This window comes from Nyctibius grandis, chromosome 3 (assembly GCF_013368605.1).
Source record: "Nyctibius grandis isolate bNycGra1 chromosome 3, bNycGra1.pri, whole genome shotgun sequence".
Lineage (NCBI taxonomy): Eukaryota > Metazoa > Chordata > Aves > Nyctibiiformes > Nyctibiidae > Nyctibius > Nyctibius grandis.
This window is the reverse complement of record NC_090660.1, coordinates 699,097-716,665: the sequence shown is the minus strand read 5'-3', so window position 1 is coordinate 716,665 and position 17,569 is coordinate 699,097.

The window sequence follows — 17,569 nt, the reverse complement described above, 5'->3', positions numbered from 1 at the left end:
AATTCCCGTCCACCAGAAAGTAAGTTGAGAGTTGGGATCCTCCAAGAAATTCCAGGTAAAATGATAATATAATTGCAAAAATTAGTAGCAGTTCTGTCATTGTGTCCCACATGTGATGACAAATAACACAAAGCCCATCTCGTTTGGAAACAGACTTTTGAGTTGGTCTTCTCTAAGTTTTAGTGAGGGTGAGTGAAGCCTTTAGTTGCACTACTTAGCATGGATAATTAGAAGGCTGTTCTTGGTTACATTGGCACAACCCAGGGCTGGCAGTGGAGTTATACCTGAAAGATGTTTGACCTCCATTTCTTCTCAGACAGACTTAAAAACACTAAACTCTTCAATGGCAAGTGTAGACCCACATCTCAGACTCCTGTTCGAGTGCTAACTGTTGCTTGCCCGCTGCCAGGATTTACTCCTCTGCAGCCCAAACATTCCTGGACAGGGAGCTTCATGTCTGCCCAGCCTGGGGTTTTTCTGATTTGTATATGAAGGACTAGAGGGACTAACTGGTTTGATGGATGGGAGGTGTCAAAGTTAGACCATACGGCCTGCTTGGTCTCTGCAAGCAAAAATGTGCTGGGATTTTTGTCCCTTTGGAGTTTCTTTCAGGGATCCCATGACAGGGTGTGCTTTTGCAGAGAGACAGTTAAAATACTTGGGGTTTAAAGCTGGCAGCTAGAGCATGCCTGTACAAAGGGTTGTACGTGAACTAGGCCTTCTTCTCGGGCTCGATGACACGACATCAGCTGAGGATGCAGCTCTTGTAGCCTTCCTCCCACCCTAGACACTTTCCTAGTTCAATGAACAACGATGCCTTTGATGCCTTAGGTCAGGTTTTTTTATCATCGTTAGATCTGTCTGTCTGAGGCAGATAGTGCAAGACAGCCAGAGAGCATGTAAAGAAGTTTATAACTAGCTGTCCAACTTCCAGTGCTGATTATCTAATTTGCATCTTTTTAAGACAGAACCAGCCTTCCTGAAATACAGCAGTGAGCAACCCTGCCCCTAGACCTTAGGAGAGCTGGGGTGGTAGCAAGTGTGGAGGTACCTCCTCAAAGATGAGAAGACAGGCTCTCTGGTAGCGTACACCTTCTGCAAGAGACTGAAATCTGTGGGTCTAGAAAATGAGTGTATGCAAACCCTGATGTGTTTTTTAGTACAGTTTTAAGGCTTGGAATCAACAGAGTAATTTATGTCTCAGAAATTGCCAAATTGGCTCACAGTGATCCGACAGTTCCCATGGGATAGTGGCACCTTTCTCTCTGTTCTGATAGTTGTACTACAGTGAAAGAAGGGAAAATATGTATGAATACGTTATTTACTTTAATTTAGCAGAGACTCAAATGTTTTGATTCTTATGACAAGAACATGAGGACCAAGAACTGGTCCTCAAAGGCTGAGATGTTCAGTGCCAATATGAGGAAGGGCCCAGGGTGCCTGTTGTGGGGCTGAGCGCACCAGTGCTCTGCCTGCTCCAGAGGAAGACAGGATATAAAATATCTGCAAGAACACAAGGAAAATTCACCCAAGGCTGTGCCAAGCCTCTTCTGCTGTCTCCTGAGGTGGCCTTCTGCTCACACAGGTGTGCTGCACCTACGACAGCCTCTTCCTGGGGAAGTGCTCACGCACAGGAGGCATTTCTGGACATCTTAGTGAGTTTACATAGAAAAACAGATTCTTTTATACGACAGAAATTCAGTAACAATATATTTGCACTGGCTATCAATCATCTTCATTAGCCCTACCTCCTACAACCTCCACACCACCTCCATGGAGGACTGAACTCCAAGAGAGCAAAGGGACATGAAGGAGAATTGCACCTGTGTATATTAATAAGAACTGGTCAAAGTATGGAGTAGTTTAGGATAGAATATCTAATGTTTAACTACCATTTCATGCAAAATAATCCATGTTTCATGGGCTTTCCTGCACGTCCTCAGCAGTGGTCATTAAAAGATACCTCCTTAGTATAACGAACACCAGCCCACAGGATTTTACTGATGTGGGGGCAGGCATCACGCTGGGACAGAAGGATTAATTGAACTCTTTAGAATTCCGCTTGATCTGCACCAGAAATACCTAATATAATACCTCTGACTTGATTATATTTTAAACCTCAGTTCCTCAAGCATTTGGACTCTGCACTGTCCTCCCAAAAGGCAAATGCAAGCTCAGTACTTTTTGGGGTTTTGCTTGTATCAGCTCCTTTATTTTAACACCACTTAACTATTACCTGGCCGATTTGATGCTGCTCAGTGTACCAAAAAGATGGAGTTTTCACTTGGAAAGAATGTCGTTTGTGATAACTCCATCCATCACTTTGGCATTTGCTCAAAAGATACAATTAAATCTCTATTAAAGCACTGGGACTCTGCAACATTGATCCTTCACAGATCATTTCATCCAAAGGCTCAAATAACTAATTGCTTCTGAGTAGGATGAGCCAAAGCTGCTGATGGGTACATGGGCATGTATATAAAAATGAAGTGTGGGGGATTGTCATGCTTTCACAGGTGGAATTTTAAGGCAAAGGGTTAAACATATAGTTAAGTTCATGTGTGATTACATGCTCTTAGCTGTTCCACTAAAGGGAAAAAAAAAAGTCTCAATGGAATATTTTCAGTCGGGTCTAATAGCTAAAAAAAAAAAATCCCTGGCTTTTCAAGGTTTGCAAGCAAATGTATTCGAATCAGTCAGCTTCTACTACAGGAAACTGCACAGACTTGGGCAAAATAATTTAAAAAATGTATATATGAGGAGAAAAGACGTCAACAAGTGAAAAAGGTGTCTTCATTTAAACTTTACAGAAATTAAGGGATGGTCCATACAACATCATTCTTTACCTGTGTTCAGATTCATGTGTTCAGGAGCACATCTTCAGTGCTGCATAGGTAATAGAAAGATCTAAAATGTGTTACTCTCCATCCCACCAGGTGGAGATTCCTTCAGTACTCTTTGCTACTTTATAAATGTACTTTGCTGTTGGACTCTAACTAGTAACAAGTGGCCCTAATGATACTTACTTCTCAATATAAATGAGAAGAGAGGTTTCCTCTGCACTTGGCTGTCTGTACTCACGTGATGCACATGTTCCCTTTCACGGTGCTTTCTTACACAAGACATGCTCTGTGCGTGTAAACACACGTAGAGGGTGTTTTTGAGATGCCAGCTGTTAGAGCTACAGCCTTTTGGGAACCTGGCAACCCTGATTGATCTGTGTGTGCGATGGAAGCTCTGCCTCAGTGCCTGGATGTGAGAGTGGTGTCTGCTCTGCACAGACAGCTTGATTATGATCAAGCAAAACAATGTGATGTGTTTATGTGTATGAGTGTGCATAATAATGCGATTCAGAAGACATACGCTGCAATCTTTCTGTAAAGCTCTTGCCACGTGACTGGGAGTGGATATACCTGTCACAGGAATGCACCAGGCATCACAACATGTAGTTTCTGAGTGAAAAATAAAGTAAGAAGCAACTAGTCCTGGTCTCATTGTGGTCGTCATTAAAGAAATGGTTCTCCTTACTCAGAACAGGAAAGCTGCCAGTCTCTCCTGTGGCTTGTTGCTGTTCAAAGGTCTTGTACTCTATGTGGGGCACCAGGAGAGTAGAAAAGAAGGGAAACTTGGGCAATGATTCCTTTAAATTATTTTTAGACAACATGGGGAGGAGTTGCCAACTTTGATGTGTCTTCATAAGGGAGGAATCTCCACAGCTGCAGGAAGTGCGTCTGCCCTCTGAGAGGAGAGGGAGGCAGGAGTGATGAAGGCTTCCACCACCTCTGTGCAACTGCATCTCTTCTTTCCAAAGGGCCTTGTAAGTCTGCGTGTTTCAGGGCAAGCCTGCAGGTGCAGATGTAGAGACATCCCCACTCCTACTCAGCAGAGCGTAAGCTGTTCAATGCCATTCTGACTGCAAGCTGTCAGCTTTTTGTGTTCAAGAACTAATGATGTGAGGACTGTGTTGGGTTCTACCAGAGCACGTAGTCCATCTGAGGACATTTGTTTCATGCCCTGATAAATGGCATGATGACATGTAAAAATACTTAAGGGTACAAGATCAGCTGGGATAGCTTGGGAGTGCAGAGCAGAGGGGAAGGAACCAAAACGTCACGGTTTTAATCCAGCAGGCTGCGAAATACCATGCAGCTGCTCACTCACTCTGCCCTGCTCCCCTGGGTAGTGGAGGAGGGAGCTGGAAAAGTGAAGGTAAAGAGACTCACAGGCTGAGATAAAAACAATTTAATAGTTGAAATAAAATAAAATAAAATAAAATAAAATAAAATAAAATAAAATAAAATAAAATAAAATAAAATATACAAACAAGTGGTGCACAGTGCAACAGCTCACCAGCCGCTGGCCAATGCTCAGCCTGTCCCTGACTAGTGATCCCAGAGGAGGGAAAATCCCCAAACTGCCATCCCAGAAGAGAGAGATTCCCAGCCAACCCTCATATATCTACTGAGCACGACATTGCATGATATGGAATATTCCATTGGCCAGTCTGGGTCCGTTGCTCTGGCTCTGCTCCCTCCCAGCTTCTTGTGCACCGTCACACTAGCAAAGCATGGGGAGTTGAAAAGTCCTCGATTTCTTAGCAACAACTAAAAACATCAGTGTATTACCAACATTCTTCTCATACCAAATCCCATAGTAGATCCAAAACACAGCGCTATGCTAGATACTAAGAAGAAAATTAGCTCTATCCCAGCTGAAACCAGGCCATAAAATTAGTCCAGCCTCGTTCATACTGGCTTGTGGGAGAGGCCTACCCCGAACCTGGGGGACGGTTGATTGCAGTAGACCAAAACCAGATCAAGGACATGACTTAACAAGCCATGACTAAGGGTCTACTGGTCAGGTTTGCTCCTGGGCCTTCTTATACTTACACTTGTTTCTTAGGAACCATATCTACAGCACCCTCATCAGACCTTGTCCAAGTCACTGTGTCTTAGACATGACACAAGCCAGAGTAATATATCACTGCACCTCAAAGTGGAGATGCACCTTCCATCAGCCAGATGCACAGGCATTGGAGACATGGCATTGTCTGTTCTTTGTCCCTCCATGAGGATGCACTGTGCTTCTGTGTAGTCTCCTGGATCAGGCTACTCTTGTGTCTGGTGTTCTCAATTCTGTGCCTTGGTTCAATTCCCAAACCAAGGTTCAAACACTCTCATACCTCACTGCACTGGCTACCTCTTTTAGGACATCTCCAAGACAGATTAAAGACTTATTTTGAAAGCTTTCCCTTCACACATGGAAGACTATCCACCTTTAAAGCAGTTCATGGTGGGCCGACCCAGGGGTAGTGGTTCTCTCTCACATTCTCTTCAGGTCTCACTGTAAGTCAGGCAGACATTAAGATGACTTTAAGACTAGTTAATCACTCCTTTTTCACCACCCTCATCATAAAAAATGTATTCCTTATATCTAGTCTGAATCTACCTTCTTTTAGTTTAAAACCATTACTCGTCCTATCACAACAGGCCCTACTAAAAAGTCTCTCTCCATCTTTCTTGTAACGCCCCTTTAAGAATTGAAAGGCCACAATAAGGTCTCTCCAGAGCCTTCTCCAGGATAAACAACCCCACCTCTCTCAGCCTGTCTTCACAGGAGAGGTGTTCCATTCCTCTGATCATCTTCGTGGCCCTCCTCTGGACCCACTCCAACAGGTCCATGTCTTTCCTGTGCTCCCCTCTACTGAGGACTCCAGAGCTGGATGCAGCACTCCAGGTGGGGTCTCACCAGAGCGAAATAGAGGGGCAGAATCACCTCCCTTGACCTGCTGGCCATGCTGCTTTTCATGCAGCCCAGGATACGTTGGCTTTCTGGGCTATGAGCACACGTTGCCAGTTGTTTACTTCCAAACAGAACTGTCAGTCTCACTGCTGACCCTGGCACCTGAGGTGAGAGTTCATCCTTTGTCTTCCCTTGCCCTCTTCCCTGGAGCCACAAATCCTCTCCGTCACTTAAAAGCTTCATGCACCTTCCCTTCCTGATGGTATGGTAGCCACCAGCAGCCAGCCTGGAGTTCTGCTCCCAAGACCTATTCTTACAGGGCCTTTGACTCAGGTGTGGTGCAGTGGTCTCACAGCACCGGTGTCCCCCTACAGCCCTCTCCAGTCTGTCTCCCCCTTTGCTCCCATTAAGGCCAGCCAGTTTCCTTCCTGCAATATGGCTTTTCTGCAAGATGCTCTGGCTCCCTCCCTAATGTTTACATGGTTTCAGATTTCCTAACCATAACCTTTCTGGGAATATGGAGCCAAAGTTTTGTTCTTGGCAGATCGCTAAACCCCCACAGAAGTCAATGAAACTGTAAATAAGACCAGCATTTGACCTACTTCCTATTATTGAATTTTATTAAGAAAGTAACTTCTCAGGTATCAGGTTAATGTGAATTTCTGTATTTAGATACACAGCTAAAGAGCAGAACAATGCAAAAGTAACTGCAAGAAAAACTACTCTTCCCATGCTGCTGCAGATCTGGAGAAACACTGCATATGTGCCTGGAGATAACTTCAGACTCGATCAAAATTGAGTCCTAGAGCTTATGATGTTACTCAAACTTCCCTAAAGAATGGTGATTTGCTGATGTGTTCCTTGGCAGTGAGCTAACAAGGCCCCATTAAACAAAATGTACATTAATATTGTCCTGTCTAAGTAATGGTCTTCACAGTCTGCTGTCATTATGCTGATTAGCTCTGCAAAGACAGCTTGAGGAAACACATGTGCAACAAAGGGGAGTGTGATGTGTGCATCTTTGGGCAACACGTGTGGTAGATACCTGAAGGGAGAGCCTGTCAGTTCAGTGACATACCCTCGAATAAGAACAGCAAAGTACTCGGATTTCTAGGGTTCCTATAATTAATTCCTATTAATTCCTCTTTATTTTCCATTAGCAGTACATATCTGTGTAGATCCTGGCACTGTGTGTCTCAAAGAGAATAAAGTAAAGAAAAAGGGAATGTGAATCTCCCAAAGCCCCCCAGGTTTAGAAGGGGCAAATAACTGGTGGTGTGTTCTGGAGTGACCCTTGGGATCTGTCACGTACCACCCTTCAGGACATGTATTTCCAGTTATTTCTGATCACCCTGTTTGGTAACTTTCATGTTCTTTCATGCTTTGCCTAAAGGGAAAAGATTATTCAGCTGTTAGGTCATCTTGTACAACTGCTTTTCTGTCTCAAGAGGCCTCTTTTCCAGAAAGGTGCTTCAACCAAAATCGTAGCTGAGATTCCTGAAGGATGAGATACTGTTGATAAGCTTACGGGCAAAGCCAGCGTGACCCAACACTGTGTCACACCATAGCAAGAAAAAAAAGGCAAATTTCTCCTGCAGTTGCTCTATGTAACGTCTTTATAGAAATTTCCTATTGGTTGGCTTGTCTTTGAACTGAAAAGCTAATCAATTAGCAGGTATTCTTTGCAATAAACCTGCTTTGCCGACCCAGAAACCAAAAAGCATTTAATTGATCAGCTGTGGTTTTGCCTTTGTCCTCCAGGTGGTTTCTGGTGCTGGGTGGTGATCCATCACCTTTTGATCATTCTTTGCTAACTGGTGTCACTGTCTGTGACTCCACCTGGTGTATCAGTGTGGCTTTTTGCTCGGTGCAGGTGCACACTGTGACTCCTCCATCACATATTGTTTGTCTTGGACCATGGAAGGTTTGTTGTGGAAGGTTCTTCTGGGGGGACAGATGGACGGACAGACAGAGGAAACTGTGTAAGCAGCAATAGATGTTGTCCTGGTACCTGACTAGGGGCAAATTGTCAAGCTCTTTGCAGTGCCCTTACAGCACTGATAGACCTTAATAGCCCAAACCAGACTCACCTGGCCCTCTCCCCCACCCTCTGCCAAAGGGCCCAGGAGCCCTATTTAGGCACAGTCCTGGGCCTTTAGTTCTTGCTTGACCTATGTTGTTAGCATGCTTGTGCTAGGCTCTGTCTCTGACCTGGTCTCCTTGGTGGACCTCCAGCTTTGTCTCCTTCTGTTCCTGACTGGACCCTGGAATGCCCCTGGACCCAGTCCATCAGCTTGCCCTGTAAGAGATTATCACTGGAGCATGTTATCCCCACCTTGTCTTTGTCTTGTGGGATGGCACCCTAGTTGGTGAGGGCACTGCTTGCACTGGGGTCACCCTTGGCTTCTCATGAAGCAACCCTGCTCTTGCTGTTCTCTGACGCTCTCCTAGATCTTGGCAGGAATGCTTATTTGAAATTTTGGTAAGGGGTTATCTTGTGTGCTGTTTGGTTATCTAATTTTAGTGTGTGTTGTCCAAAAAATGCAAGTTGTTCTTATCATAAAGCAATATTTAATCTCTAATCTTCCCTGGTACAATAGGTATGAGACTCTGGAGGTAGAAGCAAACAATGATGAGGATGATGGTCCATCTAGGTTGGAGGTGTTGCCAAGGTTAGGTCAGCCTACACCCCACATCAAAACCACTTCTATTAAGAAGATGGGTTATCATCATAGGAGACTCTCTTCTAAAAGCAACAGAAGGCCCAAAATGCTGACCAGACCCACTTCTTAGGGAAGTCTGCTGCCTCTCTGGGGTCCAGGTTAAAAATGTTGCAAGAAAACTTTCTACCCTGGTACAGCCCTCAGATTATCCATTCCTGCTTTTTCATGTAGGCAGTGATGAAGTGGCAATCAAAAGGGACTTCAAGGCCTTGGTGACAACTGGCTAAGGGGTCAGGAGCACAAGCTGGCAGGACTTCTTGTGGTTTTTTTCCCCGCTTTGGCTGCCTGTAGATGGCTTGGCCGTGCTGCTGAACGGCCAGCATGGCCTCTGACCATGGGTGGAGCAGCCCAATAGCACAAGAGAAAGTGTATCACTGCTTACTGGTTAGGGAGTTGGGAAAAGGGCATTTCAACACGGCTGTTTACACACGGGGCCTCTGTAGCCTTGGTACTATTGCCCGTGTCCTGGCCTGCAGGACAAAGCAGGGTGGAAGGAGCTGAGTATCCTGGTTGAGCTGTCTGTAGACCTAAGCTAACAGTAACCATCAGCAGCTAAAGCAGACGGGGTCAATGAGCTTTGCTCTCTCCTCCCCACCACAAGCAGAGCTTGGAACAAGTTGTAATTGTCAGTTATTGTGTAGGTAGCAAATTACTGAGCACCTGAAATAAAGAGGAAGGAAAAGGGTATGTACCATTAGAGGTTAATTTGCAAAGCGTGATGGTCCTTGGGCGTACAGAAGGGCTCCACAACTTCATTAATACAGGTTACTTTGGGATGAGTTGCTCTGCAAGGAATTTCCCTTGAACATTCAGTAGGTTTCAATGATGTAAATATTGGGTTGGGTGTCCCCTGAGCAAGGAACGTGGCAGTGGCCACGTCTCAAGAGGCAACCTAAACCTTAACCCATATCTAGGTGATACCCAACTCATCCAAGAGCTATGGAGGTGATGTAGTCTGGCTTCCTATGGTTTTGTCTTGCAGTGGTGTTCTCTGCTGTCTAATTAGATGCAAACTCCAGTTGTTTCCCCAGGGCTAGAGTGTTCTGGACATTTGACTCTGCACCCAGACAGGATGTCCACACTGTAGCCTTCTCAGTGGGAGAGTTCATGGAGGTTTTCTCCTCCTTCTTGCCTATTTGCCTAGCTGGAGGAGCTTAAAATATGCGAGGCTGCCATGTCTTCGTTAAATCGAACTGGCTGGCCAGCAGGATCAAAGGTTACTGGGAGGAGACTGACTCAAGTGATGCACACACACAAACAGCACGTGATTACATTAGCCTCGTTGCCTTAGGAAACTAAGCTACAAGTAGCATGAGATGTAGTAGGATTATATGAAAAACAGTATTTTCTTCACATAGTCAGTTAAGTTTGTTTGGGCAATCGGTGGTTCAGTGATATCTGAACATCTATGTATGTACAGAGAGAGAAAATTATTATATTATTACTTAAATTGATCTTGACTTGCACAATACTTGGTAAGCATATAATAATTCATAAAAGCAAGGATGGCAGCGTTTAGTTCTGAATGATATCTAAGGAGCTATTTCCTTCCTTTGAAGTTTGAGTATTGAAAGCACTAAGGACTTGTGCACAGCTGAGTTCATGGCAGATATTTCTGAAAGCACCTAGGAATGTATTTACCTCTCCAAACTTGAGTGAGCCTCTGGTAAGTGCAAAATATTGTCAAGTCTGTTTTGCATTCGCTTAGTTAATATTCTGGTGTCTGTCCTCAGCTTTGTGCTACCACAGTGTTGGCAAGGTGCAGGCAAAGCATTTTTTCCCAGCTCCCAACCATATCATAAACTCCACAGGCATTTATTTACCAATCATTTCAATATCAGTTAGTAAAGTTTTCCTGCAGCACTGCTGAGCATGGCATTTTCTTTAAAAATACATGGAATGGAATTCTCTGTTAAACCAAGGTAGAGGATTAAAGAAAGATACCAAATATCACAGGTGTCACACTAGAACAAGTGGTGTCCAAACTATTACTTATGAACATGGACTTAGTGAAATGCAAGCCCAATGAATAGCAAAAGTACATACATCAGAATCAGACAGGCTTCGCAGAAGGATGCCAGACAGCAAGATAGAAATCAAATAATTCCCTTATCAGATGAGAACACCATAAGAATGCCCTCACAGAAGAGTTTCAGGACCCTGGAGTACTGAACACCTCCAAAAAAACTTCAAGGTTGCAAGAAACATAAGTACTGAAAGCAATCAGAGCATGTGTAATCAAGAAGAAAGTAGTTAGGGGATGCTCTAGAGGTCAAAACACCTCAAAGGACACTCGGCATAGCCAACACTCAGCAGATGTGTCTGTCTCACCACAACCTTTTCAGCAAGAAGCCAGGTAAGGACTAAATTTCCTCGATGGGGTGAGCAGGGCTATTGGCAGCTCCTGTGCAAGAGCCATAAGCCTTCTTTATTCCTAATTCATGTGGCCTGGCTTCTGGGAAGCAAATTATTGGTCTGTGCTGGTATGCAATCACCTTTTAATCAAGTGACCAAAGCTGCTTTTTTGTTATTTACAAATTCAAGCCTGGTAATGAACTGTAATGATTCACTGAGAGCACTTTTCAGGTAAAGGTCTCAAGTAGCATCCTTAAAATTTCACAAAACTCCCTTGAGGTAAGAATTAATGACTGGCCTTACAGATGGGTACATTTTGCTCTGGGGATGCAAGAGGCCAATTTCATCCAGGCAATTAGGTCTCTAACCCCATGGTACCCATACACTTGGGCAATGTTTTGCCCACAGTGGCAACGCAGGGTGGCTGGTGCTCTGTTGCACATGTTTTGCCTGCTAGGCACCTTCGTTAGCCACAGGGCTCTTCTGCCTGGCGTGACTGAGAGCTGTGGCCAAGGTGTACTGCAGGCTGCTGCGTGTTTTGCATGAGACACAGGCTCTGGCTGCAAGGCAGCCAGGCTTTTGGTTGCTTGGTTCTTCAGACTGCTTTTTCCATGGTCTCTAGCTAATACCTAGGAGCTTATAACAACCTACACAGTGAACAGAGTAAAACACAGAACTCATAATAGTCACATTGGACTGAAAAATACCAGCTTTAATCCTTTGTGTGTGTGTGTGTCTGCATTTTCCAGTATCTATAAAAGCTTATTGCTGAACTATTAAAATACAGCAGATGTTGGTCAAGCATTTCTCCAGACTTAAAGCCATGCTTCTGTAACGGTTTGTTCCTCCTGGAGTGAGAGACTGGGGAATGGTAAAGCTTTCTTGTGTGCTTTATAAAGGCAGTAACCCTCGTGTGAGCTTTTTTAAGAGTGAGCCGAGTTCTCTGTTGAGATGTGTAGCGAGGAAAGCCTCTGTACACAGAGGGCTGCCCTGCTGCCTGTGCTCTCCTGTCATCCCTTCCCTTGGAGTTTGGGGGCTTGGTATTGGACCTGATTATGTCATTTGGGAATGTTTGGTTTGGTTTTTGGCAAGCTAAGTCCATCTTCACTTGACTTCTCGTGAGTTAGTGCACGTGGATTGTCTAGTTGTGTTCTTTGTACCATGTTCACCATCTGATTTCTTCTTATAGTGCATTAAGCAACTCAACTAGTTATCACATTTTGAGCTTTATTTCTCCAGATACAACTACTAACCCATTAATTAAATGCATTTACAAAAACCCCAGGAAGTTATTTTGTGCCAAGAAAGTGTGAATGTAAGAACTGTTAGTGAATTTTATCACTACTTTTTTTTTTTCTTAAAATCACAGTCCATTTATAGGCTTATATAGAAAAAGTCAATAATATTTCCAGAGCATGTTTAATATTTCTGAAGTTTAATATTTCTGCAGCAGACTTAACTCTTAGAGGATTCTCTTTTCCTTATCTTTACCTACGTTGGGACATGCTGTGCTCTCTTCAGGCACTGTTCTCGTACGTACAGATCGAGTCATCCATTCAGGGTGTAGAAACCATGTTCCTGCGCTGAGTCACACTGGCCAAATACAGAGTGCCAAGCATCAAAAAATGCAGAGGAGCCTTTGCTTCAAAGAGCTTTTGGAGATGGAATGTTTCCTAACTATTATAAACATTTGTTGAGCAATTCTGACAAATCTGTAGAATTCGTTACTATCTTGAGTACGGGAATAGGAGTACTGCCAAGAACAGATGAACTAATGAAACCTAATTTCCTATAAATTTCTATTTCATAAAAGAAATATGTTGAAATCCTGTAAGAGTTAAATCTGTTTAATTATTCTAGTCTTTGGTGTTTGAAGAGGATGAAGTGCAGTGGAAATCTTTTTCATTACAGAACACTTCTGTCTCTCTGAGGTCACTTTCTAGTATCTAACAAGACTCTGTTTCTTCTCAGAAACCAGGTTAAAAGGACCTTTTATTTTTGGTAACTAGCAGTCATCAAACTAGCAGCAGTGCCTGAAGGGTTAGTAGGAGCAGGGAGGGAGGTGCTGCTGGAGGAGGAACTTGGGAAGATCACGTAATGTCTAACGTGTTGAGAGACAAAGCAATAAAGCAAGTCATATGGAGATAAAGTTATTTGCCTGCATATGAAATAAACTTTAAGTCTCCCATAAACCTGCTTCGGATTGCATTACCTGATAAAGCAGCAGTTTTATTCAGGGTCAAATGCAACCTGGTAGCTTGCAGAGTAGCTTCCTGTTTGAATAGACACAATGAGAAATGAGACTGATTAGTCTGGTTGTGGACTAGCCAAAAGCATGCTGAGATGCCTGAATTCAGGCATCGATCACTGTTCAGGGGGTTTTGGTTTTGGTTTGATTTTACAGAGCTGCTATAAACAGCTTCTGAATAACTTCTGAACTTGAGCCCTGCTCATGAGGTAGGATAGGTCCAAAGTTACACAATACTGTTGCTGTTCACATGTGACTGAACTCATACCTGGGCAAAAGTACAGACCAGGCAGACTAAGAGGAGCAAAGTATCATAAGCCTCTTCCTTCTGGGATGGAGGAACATCCAGCTTATGTCTCTACCCAGAACACTGCGGATGCAGTAGTTTGACCAGCGCTTTTCAGTCTGTACTAACTGGCTTGGCAAGGACAGTTTGAAACAGCCTGCACCAGCTTGGACAGGAACCCTGCGTGAGGTTTGGAGGAAGGGCTCCGTTCATGGAGAGCAGGAGTGTCACCAGAGCTGTTTCTTTTAGAGAAGAACAGTTTAACTTCACAAGTTGATAGGTGAGCTAGCAAGCAGTACATGAAACAAGACTCAGTTGTCTGCTACACAAGCTGCTGTAAGACTCGAAGCTGTGAGGTGTGTTAGTGAAGGGGTTATTGCTTGGGTAAAGCTCTCAGCAGAGCTAGCTGCAGTGCCATGTACTCAGGGTATGATATGCCTGTGAGATTTGTTTCTGATAAAGTAATATTAATAACTTGATGTCCTGTGGGAGGACTCTGAAAGTGCGAAAATTACAAAGCGTGGGCCCATCTGGAACGAATTATTTTCAGATTGCTTCTAAAATTGCACTAAAATCGAGGAAATCGATATTCTCCACAACTGGTTTTCCTTTTGCTTCCTTTCTCCTCCCAAGGCTTTTCATTTCTGTGTTTCCAAACATGGCAATTTAAAACCACGCAGAAGAAGTCAGGCCATTCGCTGTTGTGGAAGGTGTTGAAAAAGACACGCTTCTGGAACCTGGCCACCAGCCGTGCTGCATTTAGCCTAGCAAGGCTCCTGCTAATTACACAAGGGCTTTAAAGGAGATAGCAGCTATGATAAATATGTAAAAATCCCAGCTCTCCAGAACGTGGGAGCTGTTTTTCTCTGCTGTGACTACAAACCCTCCCTGTGATGCTAGAGAAGAGCTAGCAGCGCTGCACGCCCAGCAGCATCCCCGCAGCTCCAGCTGCCCCAAAGGGCTCAGCGTGCCCAGGAACATCCACGCTAGCCAGCGTCGTGCAAGAGGGCTCGCTGGCTGCCTGCACAGACCTGCACTGCCGTTCCAGTGTGTGCTCTGCGAGTTACTGGCAGTACCACCCAGGCTGCAGTCGTTAGCCTAAGGTCATCAGTACATTGCTGTGCATGGGAGTGTCTGCGTTTTATGTATTACTATGGCTTGTGCGTGCGTACGTGTTTGTTTGTGTGCTTGCCCTGTAATGATCCAACCTATCTCACATGTAGATTTTAAAATATTTTATAAAGTGAGGGTAGATATCGTTATCTACAGGCAAGTGACCTGCAGGGTCAGAGGTTCTGCCCTTTGCTGAAGGGTGCAGAGCAAGTCACTGGTAGAGATGTGACCAGGACAGTGGGTTTCTGACACAAAGCCTGCAGTCTCCACAAAGCCACGTTACTTTTTCCCCTCTTCTGTGTAGGAAGCATTATGAATTGTAGATTATTTAACACGCATTCGTGCTGTTGTGCTTCAAAGCCCCATGGCCATGGAGAGAGGAAATTGTACTGCTTTACCTAAGGACCTCTGCCACTGCTGCTACTACTGACAGCGAGACTTAATGTCAGCAATAATTTACACTGACTAAAGCCTGAACGGCAAATAACAGCACACGAGAGCTCGTGTGCATCCTTCAGCAAAGGTTTGACAGAGTGAACGGCCAAGTCCAGCTGCATTCATTGCCAGTGACCAAAGCAGGTGGTCACGGGCCCAATTCTGAGCTGGAATGCTAAATCAGAGTCCTGCAGGCAACCTGAGCTGACAATTAGTCCAGCCCTCGGCTTTGCTTTGTGTTTACTTACAATGATCACTCTTTCTTGAAATTATTAGTTTGGGTTAGTGTGGCAGAGCTTACTGAAGGTCAGGTTGTTTGGCGAATTTCAGGTGTTGAATATTTTCCTTCAGAATAGCTTTTTCCCCAGAATTTTTCAGCGGAAACAAAATGTAGGAAGAATCACTTCTGGGAGTGACACATTTTGTCTGTAAGATGTTTTCATTAGGAACAATATTAAAGAAGTCTAGAAATAAAAATCATTCTTAACCAGTAAATTAAAGCATTTCAACTTCAAAATGTCTGAACAGACTGGAAAGAATATTTTGGATTTTTTTTTCTTGACAAAACACAATTTCTGGAAAAATGGAAATAGCATGAACTATCAGTGCAGCCTGTTCTGCACTTCTCACAGAAAGCTAAAATTTACATGACAAATGTTCCTACCTCCAAAGCAGACTCTAAACTCAGAGAACCAACCAAATAAATGACTTTGCAAGAGACAAATACTTTCCTTTGGTCTTTTTTTAGACTGCAAGCCCCTCAGGGCAGGGATAGTCTTTATTTTATATCATCTATCGGACCAACCCACTGCTGAAACTGAAGAAGCGATAGTTCCTACCACACTTGATTCACATCACAAAAATCAGCTTGTGCCCTCTTGTTGACACCTCTGCGTAGGACAGGGACTGAGCAGGTATTTGGACTGGATGTTGTTTCATTTCAAGTGGAGTTAGTGAGATAATACGGTGCAGACTGCAGAATTTGCTCATTAAAATAACATGATTTTTTTATTCGTTTCTCAGCTCTCTTAATCACATTCTCACATCTTATTGCAGATCTTGAACTGCAACCCATATATGAAATTAAAGCAGGCAAAGAATCTAAGTGTATTTTTTTTATATATTACATGAGTTAATTTCAACACTCACTTACCTTTAGGCTGTAGTCATTGAACACAATTCTATTACAGCAAAAATAACTAAGAGGTGTTTTTTCCCCCTCTTTTTTTTTATGTAACGAGGATAGACAAGCTTGAAACAAACTCCATTCCTTCTCCTGTCCTCTCTGCCTCCCCCCCCCAAAATCAGTTACAAACATAATTCATGAGGTGAGTTTGATCTCTTCTTTTGTAGAGGTACCAGCAGACAGGTTGGACCACTGGGCACATCCAACAGCGCAGAGCAGAAGATGTGCTTTCTGTCTTGCTCTATGCTCTGCTTTTCTACAGCGAAACAATCCAGAAATCTTCAAAGATAAAATGCTACGACCTCTCTTTGTCTGCCGTGGTGAGTTATTTTGGGGAATCTGCTGCTTGGGGTGAAGGAAGGTCAGGCAACAAGTGTTAATGGTCCTGAGTTCTGGGCCCCGCACTTCAAGAAAGATGTTGAGGTGTTGGAGCGAGTCCAGAGGAGGGCGACCAAGATGGGGAAGGGTCTGGAGGGTCTGACCTACGAGGAACGGCTGAGGGAGCTGGGGTTGTTTAGCCTGGAGAAGAGGAGGCTCAGAGGTGACCTTAGTGCAGTCTACAACTACCTGAAGGGAGGCTGTAGTGAAGTGGGAGTCGGTCTCTTCTCCCAGGCAACTAGCGATAGGACAAGAGGACACAGCCTCAAGCTTGGCCAGGGGAGGTTCAGGTTGGACATTAGGAAGCATTTCTTCTCAGCAAGGGTCATTAGCCATTGGAAGGGGCTGCCCAGGGAGGTGGTGGAGTCACCATCTCTGGAGGGGTTTAAGAAAAGCCTGGACATGGCACTTAGTGCCATGGTCTAGTTGACAGGGTGGTGTCAGGGCAATGGTTGGACTCGATGATCCCTGAGGTCTCTTCCAACCTGGTTGATTCTGTGATTCTGTGAGTATCCTGGTCTTTTGTGAGACACTGCTAGGATCTGTGGAAGCCATGTGTGCGCCCACGGAGGCTGATCTCTCTTCTTACTGCTGTTCAAAATCGCAATGCCTCTGCATGCGGATGGACATATGGACAGGTTCAATAAGCTCATAGAGGAGCACAGTAATTTGTCAGCATCTTGTTCCTGCAATTTGTTGGAAAATAAGATCAGGAGCTTGTCCTACAGCCGTGTAAATCACCAGGGCTGTGTTAACCTTGAACACAGACTGAAGAGCTCCGCACCGCTTCCCTCATTTTGCTCTTTGTTATGCATATGTTCCTAACATCACGCATACATTGTAGAAGCAGAGATTTACTTATTCAGTATTGCTAAGGTAGTGCTCCACATTAAAGGCCAGATTCCAAAGCCTTTACTCATGGTGAGTAGGTGCCTCCTCCATGAGTAATGCTTTGGAGATCAGGGAAGCTCCTAGTGAAACGAAGCGTTACTTAACACGGGGTCAAGCTTTAGAGCCTTTCCTGGTAACATTAGGGACAAATATTGCCTCTTCCCCTCCTGTACCTCTGGGTGGATCCGATCCCACACATACAGATCCTGGGT